Source organism: Rhamphochromis sp. 'chilingali' (genome assembly GCF_963969265.1).
Source record: "Rhamphochromis sp. 'chilingali' genome assembly, chromosome: 4".
Lineage (NCBI taxonomy): Eukaryota > Metazoa > Chordata > Actinopteri > Cichliformes > Cichlidae > Rhamphochromis > Rhamphochromis sp. 'chilingali'.
In genome coordinates, this window is record NC_137948.1 from 43,616,120 (window position 1) to 43,640,778 (window position 24,659).

The window sequence follows — 24,659 nt, forward strand, 5'->3', positions numbered from 1 at the left end:
TCCTGCTGCATGAATAACTGCCATGCACTATAAACCTCTCAGTTTTCTGTAAGCTCAGTAAGACAACACCTGCTCTATTAGTAGTTATTGTTATATGTAAATTGATCTTGGGAGGAGGAATGATTTGAAGACTGTCCATCTGCCAGATTTAATTGTGTAGAATTTACAGCCACAGACAGATACACAGAAGGGGTAGGGAGAAAAAATGAATACAACATAATATCGCAATAGCTTGCATGGTAATAATATATTGATACTGAGGCAATAAATATTAATGTTGCCAATTCAACTTTATTAATATAGAGCCAAATGACAACAACAGTTGCCTCAAGATGCTTTTTTAAAGGTAAAAAGACAATGCAATAATACAAAGAAAACAGAGAAAACTACAACAATCATATGACCTCATATGAGCAAGCGCTTTGGAGACAGTGGCAAGGAAAAATTCCCTTTTAGCAGGAAGAAACCTTCCAGCAGACAAGGCTCAGGGAGAGGCGGCCATCTGCTGCGACCGGTTGGGGGTGAGCGGAAGAAGAAAGGACAAAGTTAAATTCATGGAGCTGTATAAACACATAGTGAGTAAAAAACTGACTGAAGAAGAAATACTCAGTGCATCATGGGAATTCCCCAACAGCCATCAACATAGCAGTGTAAATGTATGCTCCGTCTTCTAATGATGCTTCCTAAGGGAAGCATGTATAATGTAAACAGAATTGGTCCTAGCACTGAACCCTGTGGAACTCCATAATTAACCTCAGTGTTCATTTACATGAACAAACTGCAGTCTATTAGATAGATATGATGGTTTGGAGGAAGTAATTATTGAAGAAGTCAGTTGAGTCCACCCTGAAATTCCCAAGACTGGCTGTAACTGAGAATTTTACATCCATATTGATACTGACTCTGACCTCTTTGCTTGGAGTTTTATGAGTACCACATTTAGTTTTATCCAGCATGTGTCTGGCCCAACTTACACCAAAGGGCACCCTTTGCACATTGTTCTTACTTTGGCTCTGAATGTTGATTCTATTTGTTCTAAGGACATTTTTATTATTGACCACAGCTGTGTTATTTTTTAATTTATCTGCAACTGTTACGTCCCTCTGCAGCTTCTAATCGTCTCAGTGTTTTCAGCTGGTGCTAATTGGCCACACCTAGTCAGGTGTGGATAAAAGCATACCTGAGGCAAGCTTTCCAGCAGTGCACTAGTCTTTGCCTTGGTGGCACCAGCCATTTTAGCCAACCTGGTTTTCCATTTTAGGATGAAACCTCTTCTCACCCACACTCTGTTGTTCGTCTCCTTTTTTTATGTTGCGGCTTTTGAGCCGGGTCGTAACATAAGTGGGGGCTCGTCCGGGATATTTGGACATTTTAGTGGAGACTGAATGTCAGTTTGTTTTGCTTTTAAGTGGGTGGGTGATGGTGGTCACTGTAATTGAGCAAACTCCCTTTAGTTAGTGTGTTTCAGCTGGGTGGCTGTGCTGCCCTTCCATTGAAGCACTTGTTTGTTGTTTTGCTTTATTGGTTTAGTTTATTGTGTTTGGTGGCTATCCTGGGTGGGGGTACGCTTCAGAGTTTGGTAGGAGACTGTATCTCTGGTCTGCTGCCTGCTCTCGAGTTCGCGTTTAAAGTTGCCTCGAGCCTGGTACACCACTGAAGACTAGGGTAGGAAAAGTAAGGGTTTTGTTGTTTTTAGTGTTTTAGGCTGGGAGTTGCACATAGTAAATCAGTGGCACCAAACTTGGTAGGAGGTTTGAGACCATTCTTGATTATGGTCTGTAGCTGAGGCAGGTAGGCTGTTTTTAAATTGGCATTGTGTGCACACCCTGTGTGTGCGTATGTCAGTGTGGATGGATGCTAATGAGATCTTTGTGAGGTGAGTGTTTTATGCTGTGACCTTTAGTGTTGTGGGGAATATGGCTATTTTGTTGGATCACTTGTGAGTGTTGTTGGCCAGGTGATGGCAATAACACTGTGGGGTGCTGAGCCACCCTTGATGTGATCATTGTGTGGCCATAGCTCTCCAGTTTGTGGTTGGTCACTAGTGTGCTTGATTTACTGAACTTTTTGGATTAAAGTAACTTGTTGTGGTATAGGGCCACTTGTATGTGACTGTTTGTGTGGTGGAGACAACAGATCACTTAGTTGTGATTATTTGTTGCTACTTTTGGTTTTGTGTTGTAGCAGATCAGGTAATCATTTTGGGTTTGACTGTTGTGCTCCTTTGTGTTGGTCACATGTTACTTTTTGTCTGTTCAGTGTGGCAACTTCAAATCCTCATGCCCATCCATGCTTAGAGATGCCAACTATAACGTGAACACTGTGCTTCTGTTAGCTTTAACTTTTATTCCAGGTTTGTGGGTCAAGGAACTGAAGGCTTCAGAGGGGCTTTTAATAAATTTAAGGGTCCTAGAGGAACCCTTTTAAGGGAGGAGGTGTTACGTCCCTCTGCAGCTTCTAATAGTCTCAGTGTTTTCAGCTGGTGCTAATTGGCCACACCTAGTCAGGTGTGGATAAAAGCATACCTGAGGCAAGCTTTCCGGCAGTGCACTAGTCTTTGCCTTGGTGGCACCAGCCATTTTAGCCAACCTGGTTTTCCATTTTAGGATGAAACCTCTTCTCACCCACACTCTGTTATTCATCTCCTTTTTTTATGTTGCGGCTTTTGAGCCGGGTCGTAACAGCAACTGTGACGAGGTTTTCAGCCTGCCATGAGGTCTGCTCTTGCTTCTTAAAATTCTCCACTGCCGGCATGTTTTCTAAGGCTTTTATTTCATTTTTATCCCCTTATAATGATGTTGGTGTCCCAACAGATCCTTTTAAGAACATTGCCTTTCTATCTGTCCTTGTAAACGAGTCCCAATTGTACAGTCTTCACCATGTAAAACACCACTTATCGATTCTGTTTTGGTGTACCCCAAGGTTCTCTTATGGGGCCTGTGTTGTTCTTGTTATATTTGCTCCCCCTTGTGCTCATTCTATCCCCCTTAAAGGACATCTCTTATCACTGCTATGCAGATGATGTTCAGTTGTGACCTTGTTTCACCCAAATGAAATGTCTGAACTCCATAGTTAATTAAAGTGCCTAGACACTGTTAAACATTGAACGGCAGACAGTTTTCTTGAATTAAATCAAGATAAAACTGAAATAATTCACTGTGCACCAGAAAAGTGCCCCCTAGACTCTTTAACTGTCTCTCGGATTTGCGTTGTGGCTTCGAAAGGCTTTGTTGTATATCTTGAGAAATTACCAGACTCATAGAAATGTAGTGTGTGGACTTTTAAAAAAAAAAAAATTGTAGGCAGTGTTTTGGAGCCATTTTGCAGTGTTCAATGACCAGAGCAATAAAACATGAAAGCTCTCATCATGTCAAATTTCATGAATTTAAAAGCTTTCCAAACCTGTTAAAAACTAGCCTGTGTTTCATGACTGCCATTCTACCAGGGTTTGCTGGTAAATGAAAAATTTTCCACTGAAGAATCATCAAGGTCTATTCTTTTTTTTATTTATTTGTTTGCCTGTGCCATTTGGTTCTTTAGCCGTCAGAATTGTTGTCTGAAGACTAACATGGAGACCCAATGGATTTACTTTGCCATCACAGCCTTGCCATATTGGTCCATTTGATCTACCTTTGTTGTTATTATTTATTTTATTTTATTTTGAGTTGTTACAGACGGGACAGACATGACTGAGGGATAGGAAAGGGAGAAAGAAAGAGGAAGGAAAAGAAAAACAGAAGGGAAGAGGGACAGTGAGAAAGGAAACTTAAAAAGAGAAAGAAGAGAAAAAAAATCTGCAAAACAGCGAGGCCGTGAAAGGTGAACTGCGTTATAGTGAGGGACCACTGTAATATTATAACAAATATGATATAGAGCGCTACACAGTCCATCCTTCAGTTCATCCTTAAGAACTTTAAAGTGCTTTACCTCTTTTTATGGTATGGTAAACAGAAAAAAGGTAAATTTAGTAAATTTCATCCATACGAATGAAGCACATTGCAGTTGTCTTAAATGCAATGCTATTTTAAAGAAACTGTATGTGATTACACTGTGATTTGGGTCACACATCAACAAGGTAACTCCTACTTAATCCATTTAATACTACTAGCTGACACTAGCTAGACAAGTCTGAATATTTCTGTGTATTAATCGACACACTGTTGTCCAGTTAGAGTTAGGGCTAGGAAGAGGATGATGCATAGACAATCTGGCAGTGCAATTACAATGATCACACTACTACTTTTCCATGTACAATGGCTTGCAAAAGTATTGGGCCCCTTGAACTTTCCCACATTTTGTCACATTACAGCCACAAACATGAATCAATTTTATTGGAATTCCACATGAAAGACCAACACAAAGTGGTGCACACGTGAGAAGTGGAACGAAAATCAGACATGATTCCAAACATGTTTTACAAATAAATAACTGCAAAGTGGGGTGTGCGTAATTATTCAGCCCCCTGAGTCGATACTTTGTAGAACCACCTTTTGCTGCAATTACAGCTGCCAGTCTTTTAGGGTCTGTCTCTACCAGCTTTGCACATCTACAGACTGAATCTTTGCTCATTCTTCTTTGCAAAACAGCTCCAGCTCAGTCAGATTAGATGGACAGCGTTTGTGAACAGCAGTTTCAGATCTTGCCACAGATTCTCGATTGGATTTAGATCTGGACTTTGACTGGGCCGTTCTAACACATGGATATGTTTTGTTTTAAACCATCCCATTGTTGCCCTGGCTTTATGTTTAGGGTCGAGGTCCTGCTGGAAGGTGAACCTCCGCCCCAGTCTCAAGTCTTTTGCAGACTCCAAGAGGTTTTCTTCCAAGATCGCCCTGTATTTGGCTCCATCCATCTTCCCATCAACTCTGACCAGCTTCCCTGTCCTGCTGAAGAGAAGCACCCCCAGAGCATGATGCTGCCACCACCATATCTGACAGTGGGGATGGTTCAGAGTGATGTGCAGGGTTAGTTTTCCACACATAGCGTTTTGCATTTTGGTCTCATCTGACCAGAGCAGCTTCTTCCACATGTTTGCTGTGTCCCCCACATGGCTTGTGGCAAACTGCAAACGGGACTTCTTATGGTTTTCTGTTAACAATGGCTTTCTTCTTGCCACTCTTCCATAAAGGCCAACTTTGTGCAGTGCACGACTAATAGTTGTCCTATGGACAGATTCCCCCACCTGAGCTGTAGATCTCTGCAGCTCATCCAGAGTCACCATGGGCCTCTTGGCTGCATTTCTGATCAGCGCTCTCCTTGTTCAGCCTGTGAGTTTAGGTGGACGGCCTTGTCTTGGTAGGTTTACAGTTGTGCCATACTCCTTCCATTTCTGAATGATGGCTTGAACAGAGCTCCGTGGATGTTCAAGGCTTGGGAAATCTTTTTGTAGCCTAAACCTGCTTTAAATTTCTCAGTAACTTTATCCCTGACCTGTCTGGTGAGTTCTTTGGACTTCATGGTGTTGTTGCTCCCAATATTCTCTTAGACAACCTCTGAGGCCGTCACAGAGCAGCTGTATTTGTACTGACATTAGATTACACACAGGTGCACTCTGTTTAGTCATTAGCACTCATCAGGCAACGTCTATGTGCAACTGACTGCACTCAGACCAAAGGGGCTGAATAATTACGCACACCCCACTTTGCAGTTATTTATTTGTAACAAATGTTTGGAGTCATGATTTTCGTTCCACTTCTCACGTGTGCACCACTTTGTGTTGGTCTTTCACCTGGAATTCCAATAAAACTGATTTGTTTGTGGCTGTAATGTGACAAAATGTGGGAAAGTTCAAGGGGGCCGAATACTTTTGCAAGCCACTGTGTGTGTGTGTGTGTGTGTGTGTGTGTGTGTGTGTGTGTGTGTGTGTGTGTGTGTGTAAGAGAGAGAGGACGGAACAGCTTTTTTGTACAAGTCCAGGATGGTTATAACATCACATGGCATGTAAAACAAAACTTTTAATCAGATTTATGTTTTTTTATGAAAAACAATATGTGCAGAAAACTGCTGGTAATGAAAAGATGTCTGTGAACCCACAAGAAAAGGTGTAGCTTAGTTTGACAAGGCGTGTTATACTGTAAGGTAAAGCCCTACAATGATACAGAGAAAACTGAAAATCCCAACAATCAGGTGACCCCCTATGAGCAGCACTTTGGCGACAGTGGGAAGGAAAAACTCCCTTTCAACGGGAAGAAACCTCCGGCAGAACCAGGCTCAGGGAGGGGCGGCCATCTGCCTCAGTTGGTTTGGGGTGAGGGGAGGAAGACAGGACAAAGACATGCTGTGGAAGAGAGCCACAGAAAAATAATAACTAATGATTAAATGCAGAGAGTATTTAAACACGAGTAAGTGCGTGAGTGGGGGTGAGTGAAGGAGAAACTCTGTGCCATGGAAAGCCTGAAGGAGCCTAGGCCTATTGCAGCATAACTAAGCGTCACCCAACCCAGTCCTAACTATATGCTCTGTTAAAAAGGAAAGTTTTAAGCCCTTTATCTTAAAAGCAACAGTAGGGCATCTGTCACAGAAGAGTGGTCTGAAAGCTGAAGGCTCTGCCTCCCATTCTGCTTTTAAATATCTAGAAACCACAAGTAAGCCTGCAGTGAGAGCAAAGTACTCTATTGGGGTGATATGGTACTATGAGGTCTCTATAATAAGATGGAGCCTGATTATTCAAGACCTCGTATGCAATGAGAATATTTTTAATTAGATCCTGGATTTAACAGGGAGCTAGTGAAGAGAAGCCAGTATGGGTGAAATATTTCTAAATATTGCTATTTCTTGATTAAGAGATGATTAACTTGGGAAGACCACGTGGCGCTAACTGCTTGCAGTAATATCTATTTGCACAAACTTATTTGCAGCAAGGATATGGATGCATTAACAGGCATTGCAAGCAATTGTTCTTTCCCATTTTTAATTTCTAGGGTAAGGAGTAGTCTGCAAGGATACATTCAAGATCTCGCTGCTGTCAGAAAGCAACAGAATCACATGCTGTGAATGTTCCTCTATTGGGCTACATAGAACTAGCTTGGCATATTATCCCATGCTACAGTGCCTTGTACAGCAAGTTCTTGTGTGTCTTATTTGTCTGCAGGCTACATGTTCATAACGAACACTAACGAAGAGAAATTACCCTTTTAGCTTTAAGTTCTCTGTGTGGGCTACACAAAGACACATACATCTGACATGTAACTTAGCAGTGGAAATGGCTTCTCAGCTACATTTTAGGTCTTTCTTTGTCAAAAGCTTAACAGACATGGACACTAATGCTGCCACACAGCACAAAAGGCTGCAGTGTGCTTGTGTGTCTGTGTGTGATGGTGATCTGGCAAATCTTTAACGGCTTAATGAGGTAAGCAACAACATGCCTGGGGCCATGTTGGAGACAGAACACACACACACACACACACAGTCACAAAAGCTTGTGAGCTAAAGATAGTTGCTATTTGAGTTGTCAAACGTCAGTGAATCATAGGGTCACACAGAGTTGACCTTAGGGTGGCAAGACACTGATGAGTAAATTTCTTTATTACCTCTAGCATTTATTCTGCTGTATGACACAGTTGCAAAACAATAGCATGATATTCAGTTGTACATTATAAAGCAGAGCTCATGCAAATTGTCAGACTCATTTTTTCAGGTTTTTAGGAAACGACCATGTCTGTACAAAAAAGCAAGAAAAACATGCACCTCTTTCTGCTCTAGCCAGCTGTCTGCAGAATCAGACGTTGTGATATCTTTATTGTAAAAAAAATGACAATGAGATCAAAACACACTCATGTTTTAGCTATTTTTTGTTATTTACTGGCTATCGTAGCGTCCATAAACTTGGTAATACTGACAGAAAACCATTTAAGGATGTGGAATATACTCACTGACTTTGAGCTATGAGGTCATTAGGGGTCATTAGCAGTGCTGGCGCTGTCCTGTACCATGAGGTCACTGCTAATTACGTTGGCCTTAAGATTAGACAGTACAACACACACACACACACAGGCCCCATACAGTAGGCCCATACAGCAGGATAGAATGGATAATGTGATTGTACTAATGGCTGGACATCAAACATGAAACATGAGTTAATGGATGGGACCACCATGGCAGGCACACAAAGTCAAAAAAGAAGAAGAAAGGACACAGAGACAGGCATGTGCTTATACAGATACTGTACTTTGCATGAATATTGCTTTTCACTCGTTTTTTAAACGGAGTGACACTGAATTAAACTTTTTTTGGTGTAATTGATTCTAGATTTTTGTAGTTGACTGTAGACTTTAAGTTTGAACAGAAATTTGCAATTGCAGTATTTTAAAACATGCCATTGAGGCTTTTGAATTTTTTTAAATTATTTTTTTATCCCTTTATATAAATTGTTAAGACTGTTAATTGCTAAGTCTTCGAGCCAGGGAAACAATTCCCATTTGGGCTTGTGTCAGGAAGGACATCCACCAAATCAAACATGTGGAGCTACTCACTGTGGCGGTCCCTGGTGACAAGGGAGCAGCTGCAAGTAGCATGTATAAATTAAGTTCTAGTCAAGTTAATGCAAATATTAAGGTTAATATTCATACATTCAGCTGTGCAAGTGCTTTTAAACTGATATGAGAGGAAAATGCATGCACAAGACGATAAAAAAAAATCAATCAAACACTAATGCCAAGAATGGAGAGTGTGACTTCACTCAGACTTGTGCAGGCGCAGTGAGAACACGTAAACTTTACATAGAAACAGGGAGATTCTGACCCAGACCCTGCTCTGAGCCAACATGTCACCTGTTTATGTTGGCAAAGTTACAGTAGAGCCAGCTGAGTTGGAACGTTTCACCCAATAAAGCTGCAAAGAGGTTTGGTCTGACTGAATACGGGATATCAGTGTTGCTGAATATGGAGGACTAACTTTAACTGAGTATTGCCCGATCGACCGATCACTGTGAAGTATGCTTTTCAGTAGATATAGAATTATTTGTACTTCATGAGACAAGAAAATGTTAAACACTGATTTAAAGCATAGACTAACATTCTGTCAGAACTCTATTGCCCTGTCTATAATGCAGCATAGTTATCAGAGCAGGAGGAAACCAGGCTTGACCCACTATCCTTTTGGATCACTTCAGTGCTGTCTTAACTCCAGTTCTTGCTGAACTGAAGCAAAATGCCAAATCCCTCCTTGCAGCAAAATCAGTGTTATTGCTGGCTGTGACCCAGCTGCACTCTGACAGTACAGTTCATTTGTACTAGTAGACTAGAAGGTCCAGGATGGGACAGGTTAGTGTCCCAAACTGAGGAGGGCAAAATGAGTCATTGCTGCCCTGCCTATGGAAAAAACTTTTCATTTGTTAAAATATCAGGTGCAGATCTTTCAGAGTCACAACCTGGTAAAGGGAAAACCCAAAGAAGCAAGAGCAAAGACGTGCAAAAGAGGCCACTGGAGCATGGTGTAAACTAGAGCGTTTACTAATTTAACCCTGATAAAGATTTTGTTAGGGTAGCAGGGTGGCAGGGTGGTTAGCACTGTTGCCGCACAGCAAGAAGGTCCTGCGTTCAATTCCACCATCAGGCTCCAGTGGGAGTGAATATAAGTGCGAATGGTTGTCTGTCTCTGCGTGTTAGCCCTGCGACAGACTGGCGACCGCTCCAGGGTGTACCCCGCCTCCTGCCCTATGACAGCTGGGGTAGGCTCCAGCGCCCCTACGCGAGCCTGAAAAGGATAAGCAGATGGATGGAAGATTTTGTTTAAAAATAGGCATGCTTAAGAAAAAAAATGAAATACTGTTAAGGCTGCAGCTTTTTTTGCTCTACAAGCATGTATGAGATGGAGAAGTAGTGCTAGCCAAAGATAGAGAGGGAGAGAAGAACAGTGTTAACAAACCGTGTTGGACTGCAGCAATTTATCAGAGTGTCAGACTGTTTATTGAAAAGACTGCTGCTGGAACGAGAATTATAAACATTGTCTGTACTGTGTCTAACCAAAAGGAAATAAATCTATTTTATTCTATTCTTGTCCATAGGTAGGCAATATAAGTGGCTTTTACAATAAACAAATATTAAACTGGAAAAGGTGAACCCTAGTTTTCTGGCAGTAAGCTCAAGAAAAGCATGACCTGATACGAGTAATTTTAGTAGTTTTACTGCAAATAAATAAATAAAATAGTAATAATAAAAGTCTCATTTGCATCAAGTGCTTTAAGGCAACTGAAAACTGAAGTAAATCTTTATTATTTGCCCTTCAGCAAAGAACCAGCTTTAAATGGCAGCTTTAGGAACTTTTCACTAGCAGCAAAAACTGATAACTTTTTCCGGTTTGACATCATAAAATCATATTTTTATACAAAGATAATCTCAGCATGGCACGCAGTACATGCTTAAAAGACTTTATGAGGAAAGTAGATGAAAGTCATGTCCTTAAGATACAGATAACATTTTTGCTGGATAAAATCCTGCAAAATCCTGACACTGAGAGATGCATCTAGTCCTTAAATTGATGCATCTGCTGTTGGCCAAAAAACCCCAGACATGTTTCCTTTTAACAGATTTAAATAAAATAAGACTTTTTATTGCTACTGTATGTGTATGAACTGAAATATCATTCCAAATGAAACCAGGAGCTGCTGGTTTTACACACAAATGTCCTCCGGTGATGTACGAGACTTTCATAATAATTTTTTAACGTGAAGGCTCACTGTTATGAATGATCCCAAACCATACATTTTTCCTAAGCAAGTAGTTTTTAAGTGTTTAAACCAACCAGCAAGTAAAACCAAAAAGAAAAGGCAAAAAAGATATTATTCAAAACAACAACTAAAGAGTAGCAATTGATGCAGGGCACAACATTCCCAACTAGACTTCTGGCTGACAAACCTGCAACTGACTACTCAACCAGTGTGCAGACTTGTAGAGCTTCATATGGATCTTCATCATTTTAGCTAACCGGAGAGTCTCATTGCCCCTTTGTTGGGGTACATCAGAACATAGTTGACTTAATACTGATTTAAATCAACTTAATGCTGAGTTGACTTAACACCAGTGATACCAAGAATCTTAAACAATGCTTAAAAATGCTCTTGGCAGAAATTCCGAAAATATACAGTCTCCATTTACTACTACTACCTCCCCCCCCCTCCCTCTCCCCCCCCCCCCCCCCCCCCCCCCCTCTCTCTACCAGCAGACAAATGAGATTTCCATTTTTTTAGAGCTTTATTTATGGTCAGTTGGCTCTGTGCCAGAAACTCCAGCATCACTCACGCACTTATCCACACATCCATACGCACATGCTACTCTATCTGTAGCACTGCTTTAAGAATGGCTTCCTGTAGTCCAAACAAAATGTAAACACAGGGACAAGAAAAAAAGAGGGCGAGGGAAAGAAAAAAGGGAAGGAGACAAGGAATCCAAATTGTACTTTTCACTGGTTGACTCATTCAGTTTATAATCAGTTAACATGTCTTTGTATTGTTGATAGTTCACTTGTATTCCTGACATTTATCCTACATTAAAGTATAACAATTCTGAATGTATATATATTTAATATCATATAAAATGAAAGTCAGATCAACATGTACTGAGTCAGGCACATAATCCTAAATAATTATTTGAATAATAAATTGATGAACATGTTCAGTGTATAGTGTGAGCGCTGTGAGCTGGTTTTGTTCAGGCTTGTTTCTGTTGATCTCCATGGAGACAAGTGTTTCCAAATAAAAAATAATCAAAATAATTTCCATCAAAGTAAAATTGTAAAGACTTCCTCTAAAGGACATATCACTAAAAGATGAAGAGAATTTGGACAAGTATCTGTGTACAAGGGACAAGACACACACATCAACGCTCACACTAGACGGGATAACAGAAGGCCAAGAACTGATCTCCTGAGTTCCCAGAATCGCACAGACAAAAAGGATTCAACTCTGTGAGATGTGCTGCTGCTTGAAAAGGGCACATTTTCTTGGTTTAAACCTTTGATATTTTCTCTGTTCTTCTGTTCTGTTGTATGAATTTTACAGAGCATACCAACTTTTTTGAATGTTGGGTTGTAAACCCACTATTCCCATATCAAGACTTACTTTGGAAAAAACAGACTTTGTCTTCAATGACAATACTTTTTTGGTCATGGTTTTTGATGGTTTTTATACTGTCAGGTCCAACTAATATCACAGAGCTCAAAGGAATGAAAAATGTTAAAAATGGCTCCCAAGTAAGGGACAAGGTCTCAAGGAGTTACAGATAGCTTGTGATAAATTCAAATAAGATGTTGTTTTGGAATTTGAGATTTTTAAAAAATGTGAATGTGAAGGAAACTAGTTTGTTTTTCCACATCTTTGTGACTTGTGCTGCTGCTCCTAGTACCAGATGCTTTGTTCTCCATGTAGTAACTTAACACACAAAATAGTGCATTTTTTGCAGAATGCGTTGCCAGGCATGAATCATAAAGCAGACTATGGGATATGATCGACAGAGGCACTTAGCTGGGTGAACACACTGTGGCAGCAATAAAAGTGAATTTGAACCATACTGTTTGCCTGGTAGTCACGCTTTGCAGAACACATCTGCATTGCACCAAAATCCACTCTCTGGACCAGTGTGAGACGGTCATCACAAAGGAGGGAGGATGAAATGGATGAATTTGGCACCTCAAGCCCTAACTGATGTCTATCCTTTACCAGGCTCACCAAAGAAGCAGAGTCTGCCTCTCTCCATGCTTTGATAAGGTTTAGGTAGTATGTTTGTGTGGCTCCAGTTCTGCTCCATGGCACAAGTTCATAGTAAATGATAAATGGATGGTAAATGGACTGGTTATATAGCTTTTCTACTCTACCTGAGCACTCCAAGTGCTTTATAAAGTATAGTGTATGTCCCGGACTCACTGGGTGACCACAAAGGGTGAGTACAGACTACTTGGTGAGTAGTTTGGAGCTGGAAGAAAGACTGTCTCCTGGTATCAATTGTCTCAGTCTAGCCCTTCTGTTGTATAGGTGCTGCTGGCATTCCTGGAGCAAATCCTCCCATAGTAGTCTCCCCAGCATGTGTAGTGTTGCTTCAGGTCCAAGACGAACTGAATCTTGGATATTCTTCCCAGCTTTCCTTAAATAATACAATGATCGACCGTGCGTCCTGCCAAACAATAATGGTACAAAGGGAGAAAAGATCGGTCTGAGGAGGTAGACGTTTAGTCAGACTTATTTAAAGCCTAGTAATTTGCACGGTTGTTTTATCAAGCGAGACATGAACAATGTGCCCTGACAGTCAGTACCTCTTTCAGGATGCTGATTTAGGAGATGACCTGAAACAGCCCCTGACTACAATCTTTGCAGAGACTCTGTTTTGGGATACTGTGTTGCATAAATAATACAAAGTGATATCCCAACACACTCTGGTGAAATGGCATGATCGAGTCCATGCTCAAACTGGACCTCCATTAAAGGTAATGTGTTGCCAGCTGACATTCCAGGCAACATGTGCACCACCAGCACACATCCCCCCAGTTGCAGGAACAATAAAATTCACTACAATTTTGCTGTATCTCATGTGACCAGCCATTATTATAACTCCTCTCTGGAGCAATTGGCGGACTGCATGCAGCACAAGAATCACATTTGCCTATCTGTCGTCAGTAAACCCTTACACATTGTCCCACCAAGTTTTTAACCCACTGGACCAATCGGTATCGAGAAGTAAAGAGAGCTAATCAAAGCCTTAACTCTATACTTTTTGCCCTTGTATTTAATTTCTACGGACACTATGGGATATTTATGCCTGCATCTCCAGCACTCCTGCCCTGACATCTGCATGACTCCCTGTGACCTGGATGCAGTCCCTGAGTTGCCAGGACCTGATGAGATGAGGCAGAGAGAAAATGCTTAGTATGGTGTGTCTCTGATGGACGTTCTAAGGAGCCCAACAGACATCCTTGAGCTTGTCTCACGACGCATGGCCTCTCTGGAAAGCAGGGGCGTTATCCACTGTGAACACTCTTCCGTGGCCACTGGCATGCCTGCACCAAGAACTAAGGGAGAGAGAGCTTTTGTCTCTGTGGCCCCCAGACTCTGGGACTGTCTTTATCTGAGCTTGAGGTCTGTGGACTCAATAGTCTCTTTTAAAAAAAACTATTAAAAACTCATGTTTTTGGAATTGTGTTTGTTAACTTTTTTTGTTTTTATTTGTTTTAAATGCTCTGGTATTTTTCTATGATGCACTTTGTGATTTCTATCTTGAAAGGTGCTATATAAATAACATTTTGCTTACTTACTTAACTCCGTGGCCTCGAACATATCCAGAAAGGATTCAGGATCATCCCACTCTGCATCTTGTGCAACGTGATCACTGGTAGCGGCAGCGCTTGATGAAATGACTCAGACAGAGCTAGAGTCTCCAACAACTGCACTGTCACTCCGTTTGTACCAGCATCTTACGCTGTTGCTGGTGCACCACCACCTACTTGGGATGAGTGGTGGCTAGCTCTGTCACATCTGTGCCACAGCCTGGCTGCAGGTCCTATGGGTCTGACATGTGTGTCAGGAGGGTGGATGCCACTGTAGCAGGACTTATGTTACTGGGATACCCAACATGACCCTGGAGGTGCTTGGTTCATATTCAGTTTTATTGCACGTACACTGGGTCTGCTCAGCTATTTCCATTGCTGGTCTTCCTCCATCTGCACTGTTCTCTGCACACTAGCTCAGTCCTTATCTTCTGGTTCTAGCCTGCTTCCCTGTAGAAAGGGAAGGCATCATGACTCATCATTTGCCACTATGGAGATAATTTTCAGAATAGATACTTTAACTCAGTGAGAATCAGGCCAGGTGCAAATTATATGCAGTACAATTGGGCATCTCACTGCTGCCAATATAAGTTACAATATTCTTGAGTCTATTTGAGTCTGGCATGTTTTTGGGCAAATTTTCTACCAGTCTCTAAAAGAACTGGTCCAAGTGTATGGCTCAAAGCTGTGCAGTGCCAAAACAACATATTTCTCTTCTCCATTACTTCTTGCAGTCTGATGAACAACATCCAGAGCCTTCAGGAACTCGGGGCGGACCTCATCCACACCAGGGGGTCTACCACCAAGAAGTTGTTTAACTGCCTCAGTGATCTCATCCCCAGACTCTGCTTCCTCCTCGGAAGACGTGTCAGTGTGATTAAGGAGGTCCTCGAAATATACCTTCCACCCGCCCGTCAATTTTCTCAGTCGAAGTCAGCAGCGCTCCGCCAGCACTATACACAGTGCAGGTAGAGCACCGCTTTCCCCTCCTGAGACGCCTGATGGTTTGCCAGTCCGAAAGTCTTTTTCCATGGCCTCTCCGAACTCCTCCCACACCCAAGTTTTTGCTTCAGCCACTGCCCGAGCCGCATTCCACTTGGCCTGTCAGTACCTGTCGGCTGCCTCTGGAGTCCCACAGGCTAACCAAGCCTGATAGGACTCCTTCTTCAGCCTGGTGGCTCCCTTCACCTCTGGTGTCCACCATTTGGTTCGGGGATTACCACCACAGCAGGCACCAACCACCTTGCAGCTGCAGCTCAATGCAGCAGCTTCGGCAATGGAGACACTGAACATGATCCATTCGGACTCAATGTCCCCAGTCTCCCTCGGAATGCTGTCGAAGCTCTGCCGGAGGTGTGCGTTGAAGATCTCGCGGACTGGGGCCTCTGCTAGACGTTCCCAGCACACCCTCACTACGCGTTTAGGTGCACCAGGTCTGTCCAGCGTCCTCCCCCGCCACCTGATCCAACTCACCACCAGGTGTTGATCAGTTGACAGCTCAGCCCCTGTCTTTACCCGGGTGTCCAGAACATATGGTCGCAGGTCTGCTGATACGATTACAAAATCGATCATCGACCTACGGCCTACTACGGCCTACAGCCTACCTACTCACATCCCCAGGCTTCTACCTTTCTACCTATAAAACCCGGAGAGCAGCCAAATGGCTGGTAGGCTTTTAGCTAAGCTTTAGCTTCAGCCAAGTGGAAGCTAAATTGGCTAGTCATTCATATGTAAATTAGGTTGTTACCTGGGAATTCTGGAGGGAGGGGAGTGGGGGGGTGTGATTGAGGGGGTGGGGGAGCTGCTAAAAGCTGTGAACTTCCTTTTGTGTTTCATCTTGATGCATTCTCAATCATCCAGGGAAATAAATCTCCAAAAGTCACCAACTTGGAGTGTTTCAGTTTGCCGTCTTAGGGAGAAATCAACACACATGGGTGTATGTCCTTTGTTGCTGAGATTTATTGATAAAAACAGTACAAAAAACCAACCATTTGTACACATATTTACAAATAATAATAAAAAGTGAGTGAGTACATTTCAACATTTTCAGCATAAGCGCAGATGACAGTCAGGACCCGTTCCCCGACCCTAAGGCGCAGGGAACAAACCCTTTCATCCACCAGGAAGATCCCCAACGTACCGGCAGCAAGCTGCCTCTCACCAGGGGCAACTCCAGACTGAGACAGAGTCCAGCCCCTCTCCAGGAGACTGGTTCCAGAGCCCAAGCCATGCATAGAGGTGAGTCCGACTATATCTAGCCAGTACCTCTCAACCTCACGCACTAACTCAGGCTCCTTCCCCACCAGAGAGGTGACATTCCATGTCCCAATTGTTTTATTTCTGTTTTATTGAGACATGTGTCCTAGCGTCTGTAAAAAACTGTAAGATATTAATAAATAAAATGTTAGTTTTTATATAGTTTAGTAGCACCAGCAACTCACTTTGCTTTCTGTATTTACTTTATCTGCCATCTTCACCTTTGGAGCATAATGCAACTGCATGGTGCAACGTAAATATAAAGTGGTTGGAGTGAACAAGTGTTTAAACATTTACTTTTTTTCTTCTTTATGAGGTGTTTTGCACCAACAATTTGTGATCAGATGCTGGCAAATAGAGAGTGGAATATTAGGCCTGTTACTGTGTACAAATTTATGTGGGAGCTGGAAACGAGCATGTGTACAATCTGATTCTGTTTTTTCTGTTGCCTTGGGTTGTTTTTTTTGACACATACACTTTCAGTTATTACCGTGTACACAATTATTATTCTTGCTACACCTCTCTGAGTTGGCACCCTCATTTGATACAGGCCATTCACTGCTTTCAGATGAGAAAGACTGCTGGGTCTTTATGCGCAGTGTTGTCTGTCTGAATGCAGCCTCACTCTCTTCACAAGTGTTTGCAGAGTACTCCTGGCTCTGGCTTTGGAAAATCTGCTGTGAAACATAAACATGTTGAAGAGTTTTAGATAGGCTTGTAGGTCAGACACCAGTACAGTTACAAAGAAAATGCAAAACAGAGTTTATTTAATTCTGTGGTGGATTACAGACAATTTCCAAAGCATAGAAATGATTAGCGGTGCTGTACGACCAATCAAGAATATTATTCACTGCATTTCCCTTCACTAACTGAATTAGTAGTCAGTATGTAGTACATAGAGTATATAAACCACTGCAGATTAGTGTTTAAATTATGATACGATGCCCAACTTTGCTTGGATGAAGGATTCATGTTACTTTCAGATATCTCTGATATCCCCCCATGAGAATTATACATCCCATTTAATATTAATATTGTAGACTTGTTTGTCTTTTACATCAACTATCAGTGCACATGAAAATCCCATACATTCTATATGCATTTAAACTCAAAGTACAGGGGTCTCTCTGTGGATTCTGAGTGAAAAATGAAACTTCTCAGTGGGTGACATGGAAACCCTTCATGGGCTAACCCACTAAAGGGTCATAATTCTCTGGTCTAGGGGGAAGACCAGTTTTATTTAGCATATATTTCCTTAGAACATTTTCCTACTGCACTTATCGTACTTGTCCTCTGTTGGAACTCATTATAAGACCTAAGGATAAGTTGACACTGGAGATTTTAAGATCTAGCACTCTGGTTGCTTTGTAGGTTCTTGCAACAGTCAATTAATCAGAATCAGAATCATCTTTATTGGGCTCTGGTTATTTCTTTGCTCTCAGCGTACACAGCAGAGTAGACAAGAGACAATTCTGACAAGATGACACAGAACCAAATAACATATAAACCATATTTATGTTGCAAACATGCCAGAATAAATAAGGAATGGATGAGTTGTTAGTCCCCTTCGTGAATCGCTACCTTATCGTGGTGGAGGACTTTTTGTGTCTCAGGGATCCAAGGAACTATGTTGCCTGAAGGTCTCCCATTGCAAATTGGTCCTGGTTGAGGGACCAGACAAAGAGCGATTCAAAAGACCCCTATGAATGTACAATCAAGGGAAGAGTTTACGCTGCCCGGGATAGGGTTACTGGGGCCCCGCCCTGGAGCCAGGCCCGTGGAGGGTGCCTGAGGGTGAACGTCTGGTGGCTGGGCCTTAGTCCATGTGGTCTGGGTGGGCACAGCCCGAAAAAGTGACATGGGCCCAACCTCCTGCAGGCCCACCACCTGCTGGAGGCACCATAAGGGTTGGGTGCAACGTGTGCCTGGTGGCGGTCAGGGCGGCAGCGGATCGACCTCCGGCTACAAAGGTAAGCAATTGGGTGATTGAATGTCACCCTTCTGCTGGGGAAGGAGCCTGGTGGTAACCCCCGACCCACATGGTGGACAGCTGAGTTGAAGGGAGTCACTAGGATGAAGAAGGAGTCCTATCAGGCTTGGTTAGCCTATGGGACTTCGGAGGCAGCTGATAGTTACCGACAGGCCAAGCAGAAAAACTCCAGAGTGGGAGAAGTTCAGAGAGTCCACGGAAAAAGACTTTTGGACTGCCTCGAAGAGATTCTTGCAAACCATCAGGCGACTTAGGAGGGGAAAGCAGTGCTCTACCTGCACTGTGTATAGAGCGGGTGGAGCGCTGCTGACTTCGACTGAGAACATTGTTGTGCGGTGGAAGGAATACTTCGAGGACCTTCTTAATGCCACTAGCTCATCTTCCGTGGAGGAAGGAGAGTCTGGGGAGGAGGGGGACGACTCACCTATCTCTGGGTGCGAGGTCACGTAAACAACTCCTTGCTGGCAGAGCACCTGGGGTGGCTCCTGAAGGCTCTGAATGTTGTAGGGTTGACACGCCTCTACAATGTTGCATGGAGATCAGGGGTGGTACCTCTGGACTGCCAGACCAGGGTGGTGGTCCCCATCTTTTAGAAGGGTTGACCGGAGGATGTGTTTCAACTACAGGGGGATCACACTCCTCAGCCTCCCTGGGAAAGTCTATACCAGGGTGCTGGAAAGGAGAGTTCATCCGCTGAAACCTCCGATCGATCGATCGATCTATCTATCTATCTATCTATCTATCTATCTATCTATCTATCTATCTATCTATCTATCTATCTATCTATCTATCTATCTATCTATCTATCTATCTATCTATCTATCTATCTATCTATGTTTGTTTGTATAAGACTGTATACACAGCTTGCCTTGATTCAGCAGCAGATGTTTTAAGTACAAACTCTATGTGACTGTCCTAAGTGGGCTTTGGAGAGAAGCTGTACAGATCTCTGCTTGTTTTGGTGTGCCCTGTAGCGCCTACCAGGGGGAAGGTGTTGGAAAAGGTTTTATTTGAGTTTTTCTACAATATTAAATAGGTCTTTCATTGCCTACAATATTACACCCTACAATATCAGAAAGACACATCCAAGAATTCCCTTTTGACAGGAATAGAACCTTGCTGGCTGTCTCTTCTTACATCTCCTTCACATTAGAGTGGAAACTATGTTAGAGCTTTGCCATTAAGACAGATGACCACAGAGGGCGTTTGAGAACACACCATCAACTATAGACTATGTAATCTCCCTGTCCTAATTTAAAGACCGGTGACCACTTCACCCTGTAAAACAAACAGATCAGAGAAAAGAGTGAACTGGTTTTCACAAAAAAAATAAAGTGCAGAATGTATCACTGAAGTCTATGAACTGATTTGTAAACTTGGTTAATTAATTAAAAAAGCCCTACGAATAATATATGAGAACCTGGGGACAAAGGACAGTGGACAGACTTTAATAACTCATAAAAACACAAAATCAGTGTTAAAGACGTCTTTGGTGCCTAATCCAATGAAATTTTCCAATAAATCTTGTTCTTATATCTTATAGTTAGTTCTGTTAATCAATCCATCCATTGCACCTGGTTTATCTCATGTTATGGTTTCCACCTGCATGAATGCAGTACTCTGACAGCTATAACAGTAAATGTTTACATGTACTTGCATGATTGGATTAGCCTATGTTTAATAAGGATATTGTATCAAATCAAGAAAAATCTGGCTTACAGAGCTCCTTCGTAATTTTAAATAAAAACACTTAAATGTGTATTTGGATTAGCGCTGAGCCAGAACTGAAAGATAGGATTACCCACACACTGAGGCCCCTGTTTGTCAACAATATAAAACCTCACACACACACACACACACACACACACACACACACACACACACACACACACACACACACACACACACACGCACGCACGCACGCGCACACACACACACACACACACACACGTGTACAAACTACGTGACTGATTATTTGAGTTTAGGAAAATATGATAAAACATACAGTGTGTGTGTGTGTGTGTGTGTGTGTGTGTGTGTGTGTGTGTGTGTGTGTGTGTGTGTGTGTGTGTGTGTGTGTGTGCGCGCGCGCTCAGTAAAATGTGGGAACAGACCAACTTATTAAAACTGAAAGCGTAGTTTGGACTACTTCTTAATGACCACGTAATTACCTGCACACAGACAGCTGATGTGATGCATTAATCATGGCACTATTTGCATTTTTCTCTTAATTGTAGCTGTTTTCTAGCGGTGGTGATTTCAGACTTTCTAACTGTTGGAACAGTATTCCTCTATAGCAAGAGTAATAAATGAAGCACATGGGATTACTTGAAGCTTGTGACTAACATGCAGCATTAGTGCATGCAGTCTTCAATAGCAAGTAGCTGGTATTTAAAATAATTTATTCTAAAACAGCATAAGATAATATTTAGTAACACTTTGTAATAACTGGTTTGAAATGATAAGTAGACTTTAGTACTTAATAAGGTTAATTCATCGGTTTATAGAACATTAGATAGATCTTTCCAAGTTTCTACTAACATTTATGCAACTTTGTAACAGGTAAATAAATATTGCGCATATATTAATTTATTCTTTACTTACTTACTTTTATATTTGGATGTCTACCATAAAGTTGATGTTTAAAATAGTTGTTTTAGTATATCAGTAGCTTACCAGTAGGCAGGTAGCGTAGTAGGGTGGTAAATGTGTATTCACCAGCAGTTTGGTTTGTTTAAAGAGCTGACTGAAGATATTACTAAGGGTTAAAATACTTTCATTCACAATATTACTATGCAAGCTGAAAAAATGCTTCAGTTTACCAAGCAGGTGGGTGTTCTGCCAAAGTATCTATATGTAATATAATATATACAATTTTATTTGTGCTAATGTTAATATTAATGCTAATATTTGTAAGTCTAATTTTTGAGCCAGCTAGTGTAAAAGAACTAGTAGTGACAGTAAGCATGACAGTAAAAAAATGAATATTTGATAAAGTGGCTACAACACATTTTTAAATGTGGTTTTAAATACTTTCTGAAAAAATTAAAGGTAATAATTTGTATTTATTGCTTAATAGTTTGTATAAAAGCAATACATGGCTTCAACACAGTCTGGTGGTAGGTTGTGAAATTATATAGCAAAGTCCTAGTTATGAGTCCCTGCCACGTAAGTCCCACACCAGACCAATTCTTTTACACTTCCTTTGTAACTTTTTCTATTGTTTTCAAATTACTTTCTGATTATGTTTCAGCAACAAATCTACAAAAAGATGATGCTTGGATCTAAAGTATGCTCATCACAAGTTCAATGGCTCGGTGTCTTTTGGATTTGAAGTCTAAGATGAGGCAGTCGATGCTAGTCCCAGAGCTGGGACATCGAGGATGATATTTATCACCACAGCTGATCCACAGGAGAAGTGTACAAGCAGTTCTTTAAAAACAAAGTAGGATATGAAGCAGGTGCCTCAAAGACTAACTACCTTTTTATTTTTAAAGATACAGGGAGACAAAGGTTACACATATGTTAGTGATTATTATCAATCTATTGATGTGGTGATTTGCATCTCTGCCTACCTATCAAACAAGACCCTGTTATTTATTTATTTATTTATTGACCATGTGAGTGTACGTAAAAAGTGTATCATGATGTTTTTTGCTGTTTTCTCACATGACTGAGAATGCCCCTGCTCTGTTTTCATATCACGTCCTTTTCACAGTTTCAACCTGTGCAGTTTTACAAAACCTGTAATCCTTTAGATTAACCATCTCTTTGTTCTCTATGGCGCTGACAACATGGGGAGGACTTTCTGCGTGAAGTCTTCTCTTTATGGTCCACTTCAACAGTGTGTCAACCTCTTAAAAAGCATAATCCTTGTTTGGTTGAATGTTCTCGCGTGGACTTGTTTATTTGTTGCACCTTAAGGATGGTCTGTTTCACTGGCACTGAGAGTGAATTTGGATGTTTTGGGTTTCAAATGTAAATACTTTAAATCATCAGACCACTGAAGAATTAAGAAATAGTCTCCTTGTCTCCAAAAAAGGCCTTTGCTTGATTGTCCAAGAGATGCTGAAAAGTTAACTGTGGCTAAAAAATAAAAAAATAATACAATATACAATATTTTTGGTCAGTCTGTCAAGTTAAAGCTTTAAGCCAGTTTTAATCATATTAACAATAATTTGAAAATGTATTGTTACACAGCTAAGATTTTAGAAAATCACGTCTAAAATATGCATCTAAATATATCTTGATTAAATAAAGATGTCTTTATTTTCATTAGCAGCTGTGTGAGTCTGTCTTGTTATGAAATTTGCATTTTTGTCCTATTAATTTTAAATGAGAATTCATGTTGTTGTACCGCAACATTATATTCATCTGTGCAAAGCTCAGCACACGGTTACCTACAGAACTGCATGTAGGTGTGAGCCCAGGTAACAACAACACTTTACTCTGAAAAGGAACTTCCGCTGCTCTGGAATGTACCTGCACATCATCAGCCTGACACACACACATAGCTTTACTCTTTCTCCGTCTTCCTCTCTGCCCCTTCCCCCTCCCTGCCTCCACCTCGCTCTCTTTCTTTCACACACAGACACATAACCCTGCTACTCTGTCAGATTTATTTATACAAAGGAGGAATGACTAAGATCAGAGAAGAGGGCATATAGGGGGATAGATGTGTGCATGTGTGCATGGTTGCATGTGTCTGTGTGTGAAAGAGAGAGAGAGAGAAGGATGTATAGAGAGGGAGAGATCAGGAGTCTGACCGACTGACCTACAGTCTAATTATGTATCATTATCAGGAGACAAACTGATCTAAATTACTGCAACAGCTCCCATTCACATAGATGGATTACACAGAGCAGGACGATGCACACGCACACACTCACGCACACACATAGAATCAGCTCCATTCAGCACTTAAACAAATATAAATCATATGCCTTCCTCACAGAGAATTCCTCTGCACATTCTGCAACCCCCATTTTCTCCTTAACTCTGTCTTCTGCACAGTCTAGCAGAGATACAACCGTTGGCAAAGATCTTTTACTCTGAAGCAGACATTAGTTTGAAGTATCTTTTCATAAAATTACACTTTTGTTACCATTAATAATAGTTTCATATAATCAGAATCAAACGACCAAATCCTTCATACAACATTTGCACTTTCAACTCATTTGCACAGTAAGACTGGAAACATTGTAACACTCCATTTCACATACCAAATGGCACACCTGTTGCTACGCTGCTGACAGGAAAGACTACAGCAAACATATTACAGTGTTTCCCAAGTTGTCCAGTCTTATAGCCCCATCGCCAACACTGATTCCTGTTTAGCCTCTAAAACCTCGTCTCTGCCACCAGAACACATCATTTTTATCCTGTATGGCTTTCTCTCCAACGCTGTTGTAGAGAGTTGGGGAAATGAAAAGTTATGCTAGACTGTAAATGACTGGCTTTACAAAGAAACTAATAAAAACTATAAAACGCTAAACTGATAAGCAAAACTTACTGAACCTTGAAATAAACTACAAACTTGCCCTTAAAGTGTCATATAGATGGAATTACCTCCATGAAAGTCAAATCAATGGAGCAATAGCTGTGTTTTTAGAAATTCTTTTTTTAAAACCTCATCGTTTTTATGTTTTTCTCAAATGGAATTTAGTTTTCTCAGGCTCATTGGTTCAACTGCTTGGTTACATTTATGAAAGGTCATAGTTTGGGTTAAATAAGGAAAGTTATTGTCACAACTCAGCGTTTTCCATTTTATGAGGTTGCCAAGAAGCAAGCATGGGCAACTCCTAATTTCACAGCCGTTGTTCACACTCGTGAAATGAACCTGAGCAACAGTATCGAATCGCGACTGTCAAAAAAAGAGTGTGCTAGTGTGTTATATGCATATTAGACACACACAGTTCGTTTCCTTCTTGTGTCTGTTTACTTTATGGTCACAAAGAAGGAAAAGACCTTCACTGCAACATGTTGCTGCGCAGTGCCGCTGCTATTTTCTTACTGTGTTGCTGGGACCCCAAAACATTTCATTTTACAGCGCCAGAAATCATTAACAACGACCTTACTTCAACTAAGTAAGTAGTGGTCTAGTGGAGGTTAACGTTTAAGCATTCAGGCACACACGCATGAAGTCAGTGGATTTCAATGATGT

The 24,659-nt window shown here is 41.4% G+C and overlaps 1 long non-coding RNA gene across 1 annotated transcript in view; it reads left to right on the forward strand.

The window, feature by feature from the left end:
- The window catches only part of LOC308396207, a 31,871-nt gene extending 9,161 nt beyond the window's left edge, over positions 1-22,710 (forward strand). Inside the window, exons 2-3 of the long non-coding RNA XR_013971530.1 lie at positions 14,985-16,488; positions 21,750-22,710. This is a non-coding gene — a long non-coding RNA (uncharacterized lncRNA). The remainder of the gene's footprint in view (positions 1-14,984; positions 16,489-21,749) is intronic.
- The last annotated feature ends 1,949 nt before the right edge of the window (positions 22,711-24,659 follow it).